General features: G+C 41.7%; 1 protein-coding gene across 1 annotated transcript in view; it reads left to right on the plus strand.

The window, feature by feature from the left end:
• EPHA5 (EPH receptor A5) overlaps positions 1-14,182 on the plus strand; it is a 181,091-nt gene that overhangs the window by 10,997 nt on the left and 155,912 nt on the right. The gene's annotated exons all lie outside the window — the stretch shown is intronic.

Raw genomic sequence — 14,182 nt, forward strand, 5'->3', positions numbered from 1 at the left:
TTGTCTTTGCATATTCAGCCTGCGAACTCCAGTTACAGAACTGATGTTGTGATTCTCGTGGTTTCCTGCTGGAGCCTGGGGGTCATTCCTGAAGTGGAGGGCCATCAAAATAATTTCTGCTCTGTATGACGTCTGCTCAGCATTGCTTGCTCCTGGTTCAGTCAACAGTAAAGGATAGCAAAAATATGGCCTTTGGTCTTCTGTTCATAAACCTTGGGGGTATTCAGTTTTGTTTTATTTTAGCTTTATTTTCTTCAAAAATTGGGAAGATTCACACTTGAGAGCTTTGCCTTGGTTTTGAACCTCCATACTGTTTGACTGGGCAGCTGTTGGAGCTCCTTGCAAGACATAATTTTAAGTGCTGTTACAAATTGAAGAGCATGCACTGACTGTTTTAGTTGATTGCAATGCAAATGTATAGTAAGCCTGTAAATCGTAGCCAGTGTTGTGATTACAAATCATTACAATAATGTGAGATTATTCAGTTTGTCACAAATCCTTCTAGACTACACAATTGAAGTTGTAACCACAAGTATAATCCTGTGAGATAAAGTCACTTCATTACACAATCTCCTTCTGGTTTACTGTTTGCTTTATTTTGATGCCAGATTGAATAACTGAATGTTAGTGTGTAGTTAACTTCAATGGCAGCATATCTGCTTTTTGTGTCGCTGCTAATTCTGGAGTTTATTTTACAACCTTAAAAATATGGATATTGATTAATACAATAGTTGGGCAAAGCCCTGATGATTTCAGTTCTAGTGCTGGGAAAATCAACCTAAAAACGATTAAGTTTTAGAAAAGAATTGCTAGTTATGTTAATCACTACAGATGGCAGATGATCAGAAAATAAATGAGTTGCCGTCATTGATACGTGGTGTTAGGTGATGGGGTAGGTGACTGCAAGCAGGTCAGTGCCTCCCTGCAAAAGCAGTGGCTGCAGTCGCTCTGCTGCAGAATACAGCGAGGCAGAATACAGCTGCTGAACAGGAACAAAATGAATAGTTGACTTGGAAACGGATTTCAGATCAAATCAAACCTTTTTGCACAGTTTCAGATATCCATCTCCTTGTGTGGTACTTCTTGTCTTTTCCTGACGTTGGATGTCACGACGCTTCCAGTGCGAAGGAAACCACAGTGGGCTAAGGAGCGACTTGTGCCTGTTTGCCAGAGCCCAGTGACTCAGTGTGTCAGAGTAATTTTGATAAATACCCAGACTGAGATAATCAAAACCCGTCAGGGGATTTGGTTGTTGTCCTACTTATTAATTTTAATGATAACTGAATATCTGTACCGATTACACAGGCTGTAAGCTCAGCTTCCCAAGTCCTGTATATTAAATTTCAAAATGCTGCTTATTCAGAGTCTGGTATGTTTAACTCGGAGGGGTGTCTCGATGTGGACAGGCTGTACAGATAGGCAGGAGCTACTGTGTCCTTTGGAGCCGCAGTAACTAAGTCTGGCAGAGCCTGTTTCTCAGAGCTGTACAAGTGTATTGAACTGGCAAATGTCTTTAGCCCCCAGGGGATTTGGTTATGATGCTGCCTGTATAATGTTTGTAAAAGGCTTTTGCTGTGAAGGTGTTGGAAAGAAAGCAGGGAATCTTAAGCAGCCCTTGCTCGGTGTTCGCAAAGCTATTTTGTTTGATGCCACTAGCCCAGGGTAAACCTTTTGGGCTGCCCTCTTCCCTGCCCCTTTTGAGCACAGCAGTACTCCTGAGGGTTTCTGCTAGCAGGGTTAGCTCCTCCAGTGCTAACCTGGGGTGTTTTCCCCCAGCACTGCTGTTTGCAGAGGCTGACCTCGCTGAAGCTGGATGTGCAGAAGTCCCTGTGCATCTCTCCAGGTGCTGCAGAGGGTCTTTGGCAGAAGCCAGAATCTGTGTTGAGCTTTTTTGTATGAGAGGGGCTTTTCCCAGATGAATTCCCTGGTGCATCTGTCCCTGCTGGAAGACCACGTAGTGTCCCCATTGATCAAGGATAAAGCAAGCAACTGAGACCCAAAATGGGTGCTACTGCCTATAGGTGTCCTGTGTTTTCTTGAACTGGGAATGAGCCTAACTTAACAGTCTTGATTGTTGCCTTTAAAAAACAGACTGTCCCCTTCCTTTTTTCTAACCTTTGTTTTGTCTGTTCAAAAATAAAGCAGGAAAGAGAAAATAGAGTAAAAACACTTTTTCACACACAATTCTGTGACCAAAGCTATTACTTGGCAAATTTCCTTTCTTCTCTGCTCTGCACAGTTTTAAATCTGAGAACTGGTTTTCTCCCATATTACAGTAAATACATAAGTAATCAAAATGATATTAAGGACGAAAGTTGGGCAACTCCCTGCTGTTCAAATATGTTAATTGCAAATCATTGACATTCTAGACATGCTGTTTCTTACTGAGTTATAGTTTCCTTGTTGGTGGAGTAAAACAATCAATTGAAAAAAGACCCAATATTATAGTATTTGCTAGTTCTCGTTATTTAAAAATAAGAGCAGATTTGTGAATTGTGTGAGCTGAAAGTAATGGTGTTGTAGCTTCATAGGATTTAAGGCCAGTGGGGCTGTTAACATTATGTAGTTGAATCTCTGGTGGTACGTACAGTGTAGAAACTTGTTCAGGAGTTCTTGCAGCAGGTCTGTAACCTTGATTTGACCTACCGTGCATCTTCTGGAAAGGGATTCCTTTTTTTTAGTCTTCCTCTTATGGTGAGTCCACCATATCCCTTTGTAGCTTGTGCCAACAGTAAGCTGTCCTTGTTACAAGGCAAACTAATCTTTCTAGCCTGAATTCGTCAAACTTCAGTTCTCAGTCAATGGATCTTGCTATGCCTCTTCTTGCTAACTTTACAGGTATGTACTAGTCATCTTTCTCTCTTCCCCACACCCCATTTCAGGCAAATAGAGGCCACAAGCAAGTTAGCCTCATCCCAGCCTTCTCTTCAAAATTTTTTATAGATTTTTGTGCTGTAGAGTAGGTTTTTGATCTCTGGAGCAGCTGTGGACTCTCCTTTCTGGGATCTTTACAATTTGTCCTAGCTGAAGAGTTGCCATTTGAAATGAAAGTGGCTTTCTGGAAGTGGTCTTAGTAAAGTGTTGCATTATCTTTTTGTTTGCTCTGTAAGGCAAATGGATCACAAGGAGAAGAAAATCATCTTTGTGATGGAAGCCAGGTAGAAGTGAAGGGAGAATCTTGGTGGCTGCTCAGGTGGATGCTGTGGCAGGGAGGAGTTTGGGGTACAGTGCCAGATGTATCTATGACCTGAAACTGTGTGCTAGAGCTGTGCTGAAGCCTCTGCCATGAGTTGACCTGGGTGCTTGGTTCTTTGGAAAGGGGAGTCCATGGGAGATGGATGTGCTACTACATGAGTGCATCACGTACATTGTTTCTGTTGGGAAGACAGGTTTCTGTTACAGGGGAAGATATAACCCTGCAGCCTCCTAAAGCCCTAGGAAAGGTAGGATTCAGTCCTGGCTCAGTGTTAGCTTTAGTGCAAGAAAAGGCTTCACGCCTGCAAAGCATCTCAGGACTCTGCATCCCTGAGTGGAGGAGACTGCACTGAAATCACCGATGTGCTTGGATGGCCTGTCTCTGCTTCAGTCTACACAAATATGAAAATTCCCCTTTTGTGTGTATGAGTGGTAGAGTTCTTTAGGTCTGGTCCTATGTGACTTGCACCCAAGGCTAGGGGAAGCTATGGAGATGCAACAACAGATTTTTGTGTCCTTCCCCTAAATGGCTTATTCCTTTACTTAGTATGAAATTTCTTTCACTGCTTACTGTTTTAAGTTTCTTTATACACAATAATTTATGGATGAGAGCACACATTAGAAAGCTTTATGTATTATGCACTATGGGGGCAACTTTTCAACATCACAGTGCCATTTCTTCAGCTGTCTTAACTTCCAGTGGGTATGTGTTTTGGGAAGAAGAATGATGTCAATTAACCACATAACCTGTAGAAGTGCTGTTTCCTATGCTAATTAGTTCTTCCTCTGAGAATTGTACTTTTAATTTATTTTTAAAAGTGCATTCATTCATCCTTTTCCTTTCAAACTTCAACACTGTGAAATATGCATCCAGTTTCACTGAAAGAGTCTGAAGCTGAAGAGACAAAGATTGAAAGGGGATTGATTTCATGGTTTAACTGCTAAATAATGATGAAACTGGGTTTGTAATTTCATGTTTGTGTGAAGTGGTCAATCAGTCCGTTTTGTAGAGTGAGTGTAAGGCCTAGAATAGGGATGGGTAAATAATCATCTGTAGTTTCTGTGCTGAGTAGTGCCTTTCCTCCTGGGGACTCCTGAAGATTACTTAAAACTTTTTTTACCAGAAATTCAGGCCACAGACGAGGATTAACTGCTTAGCAGTAAAATGTTGTTGCTGCAATTCGGTTGCGTTATGTCCATAAGCTGCACAAAACTGAGAGAAGCTTGCATTCAGTGATGGGCCTGCTGTGAAAGTCTCTTACATACGCAAGTCCAAGGAAGGTCTTTGCTTTGGTTTTCTGACTGGCCCTGGGCTGCTTTCCTAGCCATGGCATATTGATGTTCAGTTGGTTCTTTAGTGGTTGTCAGATGCTGGAAGAGAGCATGGAGTACCAGGAGGAGGTTGCAGGTGAGGAAAAATAGCCTATGAAGTATGGAACCTCTCCAGAAATGTATATTTTCTGAGATGGTTAAGATATAGGACATCCATCATAAACAAATGAGCACATCCATGTTTCTTCACTTCCAGCTTTAAAGAAACATCGAGGTCCAGGTTGCATCTCTGACAGATTTACATCCTTGTAATTCTGGTGCCATATTTAAATAGTAACATAAGCCTGATGCGGTGGGAATTAAATCCCATAGAATAAAAAGTAACTAGAAGTTGCATTATGTTGTGGAATAAGCATAACAAGCATCCACATGTATAATTTATTACCTATAGTGGGTAAGTACTTAACAACAGTCATAATAAACTCATTCTGTTCATTCATTTTTAGATCTTAGCATACTGATTCAGACCTTAACTGAAAGTGAATATACAATCAATGTGAGGCTTTTTATGGTGGTTTAATAACGTAGGCCTGCCGAGGATCTTTAATTAAATAATTATTCTTTGTTAAATCAGGATAGATTGCTTCACTATAAGGGTTGCAGGCAAGAACATGCAAAATCCGCCCTGAACTGATCATGTTTTAGCTGCTTACTGTAATCCTGCGTAAGTGATAGTCTTTGTTGTGCAAAGCAGCAAAAGCAACCAAAAAGCCAGGAAAGAATTGTAGTCAGATATTAAAAATGTAATGCCTAATTCTGAGGTGATCAAAGAAAAGCATGCTAAGACCCAATTTGGTGGTGCTGTGAACAAAGTTATAGCTGTCTGGCAAATGGGAAAAGTGGATTTTCTACAAGGTTCAGCTTCAACAGCTTGCTTTGTTTTTGGTGACAGTTGTAAGGTGCTCAGCATGTAGGGAATCAGAAAATCTGGGTTTTCGTTTTCTTACTGGTAACCTCATGTATTCAAGAGGTGGCAAATGGAGCTCTTAGGAGGAGGTGCAATAAATTGCTTGGTGTATGTACCTGCTGTGCATGCCAGTTCCCATAAGAGGGTCTGCACAGGCAGAGCAGCCGTCTCATTTATTCTGTCTGAGTGTATTTGAAATGCAAAAAATCTGTTTGGCGTGGGGGCTGCTGCTTGTAGCATCGCACAAGGCTGACTTCGGATGGCCCCTGCTGCCGTGGCATGTCATTAATGCAGCTCACGGTGGCTGGACTGAGAGGACTTCAGTGTTTATTAGGGGAATATAATCATTTAAGCCTGAATAAGCTTCAAAGCTCTAATGTGGCTGTTTGGCCAACAGAAATGAGATGTAAATTTGTGCTGAATAGCCACTGATTACAGAAAGATGATTAATGCAAGATTTAAAATTGATTTATGGGTGCAGTTGTCAAGGCCTAAGCCATGAATGTAATATTATTTCTATGAAAAGCTTTGGGTAGATTAGAGACCAGGGAGCAGGGGCAAAATAATGCATTGGCTGGAGGCTCTGATGTGGTGTATGGGCCGCTTATAATCTAGTCAAATTTGGTATATGCCTGAGAGGTTACTCTTTGCCAGCGCAGCACATGGATAATTGTATCACTTTGCCTGAAATATGAGAAAACCGAGACGTTTAATCTGTTTTATTTTCATTAAATGCACTTTTTGATCAAGTATTTTTTATCTTTTACTGGAAATTCTTAAAAAATGTTTCCTCACTTTCAGGAAATTATAGATAGTTGATGACATTGGTAAAGCTTAAGGACTTAGTTTAGTTTTTGCAAATTTTCACTCTTGTGGGCATTAAAAATAAGGCAAATGCTTTGTGTTATTCCAATTGTAGTAAACAGTTAGAAGCCCCAAATAAATTTTGATTTATTTAAATATTAAGACAACATTAAAGTAACAAGGAAAACTTCCTTTCTTGCCCCTTTTGAGAATTGTTCTGTGAACCTCTTGGTATCATCAGATGATGAGTAACATAATGTGAACAGTATTCCAAAAGCTTTGAAAACCCAAGCACTTGGTTATAAACCTAAAATGTATGTCATACTGTGAGTTCTTCTGAAAATCTGCCTCTGTTAGTCTTCCAGTGCTAAACTTTGGTGTAAACACTGTTACGGCATTTGTTAAATTGTTCTGCAATGAGTGTTACATTAAGCAGTGAAAAATGATTTAATGGTATTGTGTTTCTTCATTGCCTCTTTCATGCTCATCTCCGTCGTCTTACCCTCAATTGCTGGACTGCAGTTTGAAATGGATGTTTTAATTCGGATGTACAGAGAATTCAAACCTTTAAAAAAAAAAGAAAATTGTGTGTGGGAAGGCGGGGTTTGCGAATAACACATTGCTTTGTGCTGGGAAGGGGTCAGAGCAGGCTCTGATTAGGCATGCTGGAGAGGGGATGATGCTCCTTTTCATTTCAGTTGCGCTAACCTCCAGCTGGGTTCTCCTTCCATGTGGATTCTGGTCCTGACATTTTTCATTGATCATGCAAATGATCAAAGTCTGAGAAAAACTTCTCTCCCATTTTCATTTTTTTCCATTGCATCTTGGTGTGCAGCACTGAAAAGTCTAGGTGACTTCGATCTGATGTTTCTTCATTTTTCAACAGCTTGAATTGTGCAGGTCTCTGAACAGATAATGTATTTCACCATAAGCACGTACTGCAAATAATTTTTAAGGTTTTAATTGCTCTTCTTTCTTACAGGCTTGCTTGGTTGGGACTTGGTTTAGCAAATTACTGCTTGTGTTTTGAGATGCTCTCTCAGCTTTACAGAAATCTGCATTGTTTCTTGTCGTGTCAGTAGTGCAGAGCAATCCAGGAATTGTCAAAACTTTTGCGTTATATTACACCAAGGGAGTTTTACTGAGAAGTCTCCTGCACAGCCTGCTGCAGAAATAGAAGGCGTGGCAGCAAAATTTACATGCATGTTACAAATATAAAAGAATATTGAAGAATTGTTCAAGTAGCAAATTCAAATGTTTAAACAATAGGAGCTGCTGATTATGAAGTTCTCCATGTAACTTTAAGTGACTTCTGATATGTCTTCACATCTAGCACTTCTTGAGAGGAGCAATCATGCTTAGTCTCACAGTTTCATCATGGGTCTTTCCTATTTGGTGCTTTCTGTCAGCTCTGAGCAGTGTGACTGTGTGAGAACCTTACCTGGCATTACTTAGTGGAGGAAGTAGATTTCTAGCAGTCCTGATTGCACACAGGACTTTGAAAGCTTGACCCGGGTGGAATTAAAAAGATCCAAAACACTGTAAGATGTATCCACCCAGAGGCTTAAGTTTTCACTCCTAAAAATTCCATTTTTTTTTAAAGCTGATTGCTGCTGCTGAGTTGTTCTGAGTATTGGAGTGTGTAATTGGCAGCAATGGAGTTGGGATGGAGCATGATGGTACTGTGAACATCACCCACTCATTTCCAGTGTAGTTCTATTTTATAGTGGAGGTGAAACATTAGTCATTCCCCCATCTTCACTAATTCCTCTCCTGCCCTCTGTCACAGTGCAAAGCAGTACATAAAACCTTGGCATCGAGTGAAATTGAGCCTTGTTAAATCTTGATGCAGTGGTGAGTAGCCTTTAACACGGAGTAAGGCCCTTTTTCTCCTCTTAACGCCTTTGCTGCCCTCATGTTGAAGGAGGTCATTCAGAAGCATGTGTCTTGCTGTTCCTTTAACATTGCTGCAGTGAGAATTTGCTGTGAGGTTTTTTTTTGGGGGGGGGGGCAGTAATGGAAGTGGCTTTTTAAGTCAGCTTTCTGTTAGGCAAGTATCATGTGTGGGATAGCAGGGAATATTATGTGAGTGTTTGGTTGATATAGAGATTGAGAAAAAAGTTCACTAGTCAGATGTGGCATGTCTCAAAAAGATGCTTTAAACTTCTAGTTCATACCTCTTTGCAATTTACTTCCCCCACTTATGTTTTAGTTTATGAAAAATGATCCTTAGCTTCTGGCTGGGAAATCTCTTGTAATGAGTGAGGAAACTCACGTTTACTTCAGGTAATTAACTTCAGGATATTCTGAGGCAGTGTGTTAACCAGACTGTGCAGCTTAGTGACCAGAGTAGAGTGGCATTATGAAAAACAGCAGAAAACTGCAATCCAGTAGTAAAATGAGAAGTGTAGCCCAAAAGTTGTGGTAATCTTGGGTTTTTTTTTAATTTTCCTACTTGGACAAATTGAGGGGAATGTGCCAAACCACCAGAAAATGTTAAGTTCCTTCTTTGGAAACTCAGCTTTTAAAATTAATTTCATTAGACCAGATTTCTGCCTGAGTAGGGAGATTAATCAGATCCTCTCTATCCTCTGTCTGTTATCCATTATGTTTTTTGCTTGACTAGTAACTGCTGTCAGTAGGAATATATGTCTGTATGTATAAATGTCTCGGTTGTAAAATTGCCATCCAAATGAGGCTTGAGCCTTGGGTGGGGGGGAGTATCAGATGTATGGAAATGGTAAGATCCTGGGTGGTTACAACTGCTTCTGGTATTTAAAGGTTTTAATAAACACTGGGACGAGTATTTTTTGTATTGAACTCCCTGCAGTTTCCTTTTGACACTGGCTCCTGCCCTTAAAATGAGCTCCAAACCCCCCCAAAACAGGCTGGGGCTGCGTAGGAATCTCTTCACCTTTTGCATTATAAAAGTCGATGTTGGTATTGGAAAAGAAAAGTTTGTCTGTACAAGTAGTAAGTTTTTTTTGTTGTTTTGGTAGCTGAAATTAAAAAAAAAGTGTGGCTGAGGTTGAAAGAAATAGTTTGGGTTACTCTAGAACAGTTTTCATATTAATTTATTTTTTTCCTGCCCTGTATTTTGTTTAAATTCAGGAAGAGAAGATGGTAAACACATGGTTTGGGAGGCTGTCAAAATCACTGTTTTCCCCTTTACTGATTTGTTTGTTTGTTTGTTTTTGCTCCCTCCCCTCCTCTCCTAACTTGATCCAAGTACATTAATTGCTTTGGTTTCCTGATTATTTTTATTTCAAATTTGTGATTTACTGGAAAAAGTCACGCGGCTGTGGTTGGTGTCCTTCTACTGTCTGGTTGGTGTAGGGCAGGAGGGGGGATGCTGCGGGGCTGTCCCAGTGAGCAAGCATCCTGCCCCAAAGCAGAATTTGAACTTTAAGCCTGAGTTGTCACACTGGCACAAATACTTAAAAATTGTTGCCTAAGAGCTCTGTTTAAAACAGGATCCAGTGACCTGGCAGCGGTGGAAGAGGGCGGGGCAAAGCCATTTTGCCTTCTATTCTGTCTGGAGGTGGCATGTAGTGGGCACCGTTTATCCTGTAGATCTTGAGCTGCTTGCCATGTCTCCGCTCTGCTCCTGGCACTGCTCCTCCATCAGGAAGAGCAGACTTGCAAACTTGCAGCATTGTGTCAGGTTACTGCATTTTCCTTCTGCTTGAGAGTGGTTTGGATCATTGTCCCTCGCTGTGAGAGGGGACCAGGCTTCCCAAGTGCTGGTCATATAGGTTATACATATACCTCTTGCCAATGCCAGCGTTCAAAACAGAACTGTTTTGCTCCTGCCAGTCAGGAGGTCAGCATCACTTTAGAGGGGGCTACAAATAAGGTGACTTTTGGGTGCTTGCTATTTTGTGTTCTTGTTCTTTGAGCAAGCAAAACCCTTTTTCTTCTAATGAAGACTGAAACACCTCCAGCAAAACAAAGACTCTCCAGAGTCATATGGCTCCAGAGCTGAAAATCTGAGCAATGCCGTGCATCGCAGGGCATATTGATAAAACTGGCAATATTGGTGGCAGGCTTTGAAGTAGTTGAGTTTTGGGACTGGTGTGTCTGTAAGTGGTGTTTTACAACAGGCAAGATGGTGACACCGGCGGCCTTATTTTACAGCTAGCACAGCCCTGCAAAACCTTCTGCAGTGCAGAAAAAAAGATGCGTGCTGCTCTGCCTGGCTTTCACTAGAGATTTAGCCTTATGTGACCTCACTGAAGTCATTGAAACTGCACAGAGGAAAGTCTGCTTCTTATTTGCTCTAACTTTGTAATAGGATAGCAGGTGGAAAGCTGGCAGGCATCTAAAAAAAAAAAAAAACCCCACGTTTTTGGGTTTTGTGATGTGAGGAAAGCGGCAAAAGGAAGGAAGGAGCAGGTTGTGAGATAAAGTTGAGTAGTGGGAGGGAACATGTGTGTGGAAGCTGAGCTGGAGGCTATTGATTGGCAGCCAGGTCTTAACATCAGATGCATAAAAGGAAATCGAAGAGAATGCCCAAATATTGCCAGGATGAAAGGCAGGATAAATAGCACAGAGCTGAATGCCGGGCTGGTCTGCCCTTCTGGAAGGGGCGGCAGGTCTCCCCTTTTAATTTGGCATAGGGATTGCATAGCCCCATGCCGTGCTCTCCTCTGTACCAGTTTGTGCTCGTGCTGGGTTTGACAGCAGGGTTTTGAGGTAAAATTAACCTCCTCTGTCTGTGGGCAAAGCGTGTGGAGTATCTCAGATGCTGCCACACATTCAAAGCCTGGGATCCGAGATCTGTGCCAGGCTTGCCTTTCTCCAAAAGAAAAAAAGGTGAAAATGCATAAATCCTTTTCCAATTTTACATCTTTGTGCCAGCAGATACCTAAATTAACATGCATATGTTGCAGAGCTCCATGTGGTGGGGTGGAAAATGAAATGGGAGAGGATGAGGCTTCTTGTACCAGGGAACCTGTGAAATAGGTAGTGGGAACAGAGGCAGGTTGCACAGTCCTTGGAGGGAGAGAGTCCTGCTGGGAAGGTTCCAGGTAAGTCTTAGGAATCCCTTTGCTTAATGCTCTTAAGCTCCCTTTCCCTCTTAAGACTCGCTAGGATTTTGCGAAATGCCCAATTTCTCTTTCAGCAGTGCTAGGGTGTGTGGAATTAGTAAAGAGGCTTGAGATTTCCACAACACCTTTAGTGGCTGCTAAAGAGAATGAGTTACTGAAAACAGTAACAAAAACTGTCCTTGCAGAAAACCCCCCAAAACCAAATAAACAAAAGCTCTGAAATTTTCACCCCTGCTGTCAGTATTTGGTTTTGGGGCAGCAGCCTTTTGCTGTGCTGCGGTACCAAATTGTGGTCCTGGAGTCCTGGAGATTAGAAACAAGCCTGAGTAGCAGGCAGCTGGTGAATGTGTTTTAAAATTGTTTAACCCAAGGCCGCTCCACTGAATGCTTTTTTAGCTCTTATATTTTTAGTTAGATGTGTGATATCTTTGGCCTTTCCATAGGCAGACAGCCTGCATGAATTGCGCGCTTCCTATTGATGGAGCTGAGTGCAGTCTTGAGCTTCTGTTAACTCACCAGCAGTAGAGTACTAGAAATTTCTGTTTCAGAAATAGGTCTTCTATAAATGATTTAACATCAGGCCATTGAAATGCATTTGTGTTTTCCTTCTTAGGGCTATTAAAGATAAAGGCTATTAAAGTAGAGAAAACATTTAGCACCAAATTAATGGTTGTATTTTTGTTTTAATCCTGCAGATGGGGTTGATTTATATCTCAAAAATATGTGCTGTGGAGAGGAATTATAATATTACACAATTTTTTAGTTGTACTTAATTTTTTTTATGCCAATATTTTCAGCTAGATGCCGTCTCTTTAATGTGGTGAGTTTTCTTTTTCATTAACCATAAGGCGCTGCATTTCATCCTCTAGTTTGTATTCCTTGTTGGTTGAAATACTTGTTTGAGGTCTGTAGTGATTAGGAAGCTGGGACCAGGCAGAAGGTGCAGGGGCTCTTACCCCATCCCCTTCTTGGGGAGGGATGTAAAAGCAGAAGGGTGGCAGGCTGCCTGCAGTCTCTGGGGAGAGGCAGACCCTGCTGAAGAGAGAGAAATGGTGCACTCCTACATGCAGATACGCGAGAAGAAGGTGGGATTACATGACAGAGCAGAGATTTTGCACAATAGTGGCTGCTCTGATAAAATCTGGTTGGCTTTCCCTTGAGGATTATACAGAGATAAGCAGCCTTAGCTCATTAGCACCTCCCCTTCCTCTTGCTCTCTGATGATTGCTTTAGGTTTGATGGCAGGTGGTGATGGCAGGACTTGCTCTGATTTGGGTGCGGTGCTGGAAATGCAGCACATCCTGAAGACTGAGATGCTAGGTCATGTGGCATTTCTTGCAGCTGAGATTACATTCTAGCTCAGTTGATGTATTTATGCTTGGACCTTCCTCCTCATGGTGTTTAGTGCTCTCAGTGCATGAAAGCAACCATTAGAATCACTGGATTTAGTTTTTGAACAAATGAGCTTTCTTATACTTGCTCCCACTAACACAACTCCTGGAGCAGCGATGGAAATGAGCTTAATTTTTTAACTCTGGAGAGCATGATGGTTGGGTCTTTGAAAATTGATCTGGCAAGTATTAAAAAAGAGAAGTGATGTTTTTCGATACGCCTTCAAGTTAGGTCACTAATGATATTACTGCAACATCACAGTCAGTGCACGTGTCAGTTCTCTGAAAGAAATACACATTAGATGCTCCCTAAATGTTGTACAGAGTTATACTGTGTACCTTGTGGCCATCCATACACATCCCCACTTGCTAAAGCTGGTCTGAGCAATTTCCAGCCCTCAAATGCTTTTTACCACCTCCTGCTGGAGGTTAACACTTCTCCATATCTGCTGGTTGATGTGTGTGATTGTTTGAGTGATCCTCTGACCTTCAGCCAGAAAAAGTCATTAAGGTCTTTCCTGGGCTATATTGGGATGTGCTCACCTGTCCCTTGGGCTGATTCGGTGGGGACCTCTGCCTGGGTCAGGGGGAGTGGAGGGATACCCTTCTGTTTCATCAAATGGAGAATTGCCACTATGATAAAAATAAGACTTCGCATTTATATAGTGTCATGTTAAACAAATCCACTTGGAAGTATATATGTACAGCATATTTAATGCTTAAATTAACCACAGTAGTTGAAGAATGGTGCTTTTCTGCTTTTTAATTTCATGTATTTAAACCCACCCTATTTACTGGAACGTAGAGAAGCTAGCTGCAGATTTGTGCTATCTTCCATGCTTTTCCTGTGTGTTTCTCAATGGCTCTACTCTTCGTAATTGTTAATTGCCTCTCCTCAAAGTTAGGCATGAATCCTGCAGAGATCTGCCTAGCTTTCACTGCAGGCATATCTCTAGCTAACTCTGGCGCTACCAGGAAGGGCAAAGTGACAAGTACATGTTAATCACAGTAGGGTCATGGCCTGTTTAGAAATGAAAATACTGCTTAGCATGACAAAAATGTCCTCAGGTTACATTCCTCACTCGGAATACTGGTGGTACATGTGAACTGCGCATTGTGGCAGGCATGTCTTGCTGAAATTGCAGAAGCCCCCACTTTCACATCCCAGGTCAGGGAGGAGAGGAAATGCTTGGAATACTGGTGGTACATGTGAACTGCGCATTGTGGCAGGCATGTCTTGCTGAAATTGCAGAAGCCCCCACTTTCACATCCCAGGTCAGGGAGGAGAGGAAATGCTTTTCTGCTGGTGGGTATTTATAACTCATTTTGGACTGTAGCATCAGGTTATGTTTTCATGCCACTTGTTGCTGCCATTGGAAGTAATGTTCTCTTTGCATGAGCAGGAACTCCTCTGACTAGCACACCTAGGGAGAGCAAAGGCCTGTTATTTTGTATATCACTCTGCTGATTTTCTGGCAGGCTGTTTGGTGGGGGAGAATAGC

The sequence above is a fragment of the Aptenodytes forsteri genome, unplaced genomic scaffold (genome assembly GCF_000699145.1).
Source record: "Aptenodytes forsteri isolate BGI_AS27 unplaced genomic scaffold, ASM69914v1 Scaffold93, whole genome shotgun sequence".
NCBI classification, from domain to species: Eukaryota; Metazoa; Chordata; class Aves; order Sphenisciformes; family Spheniscidae; genus Aptenodytes; species Aptenodytes forsteri.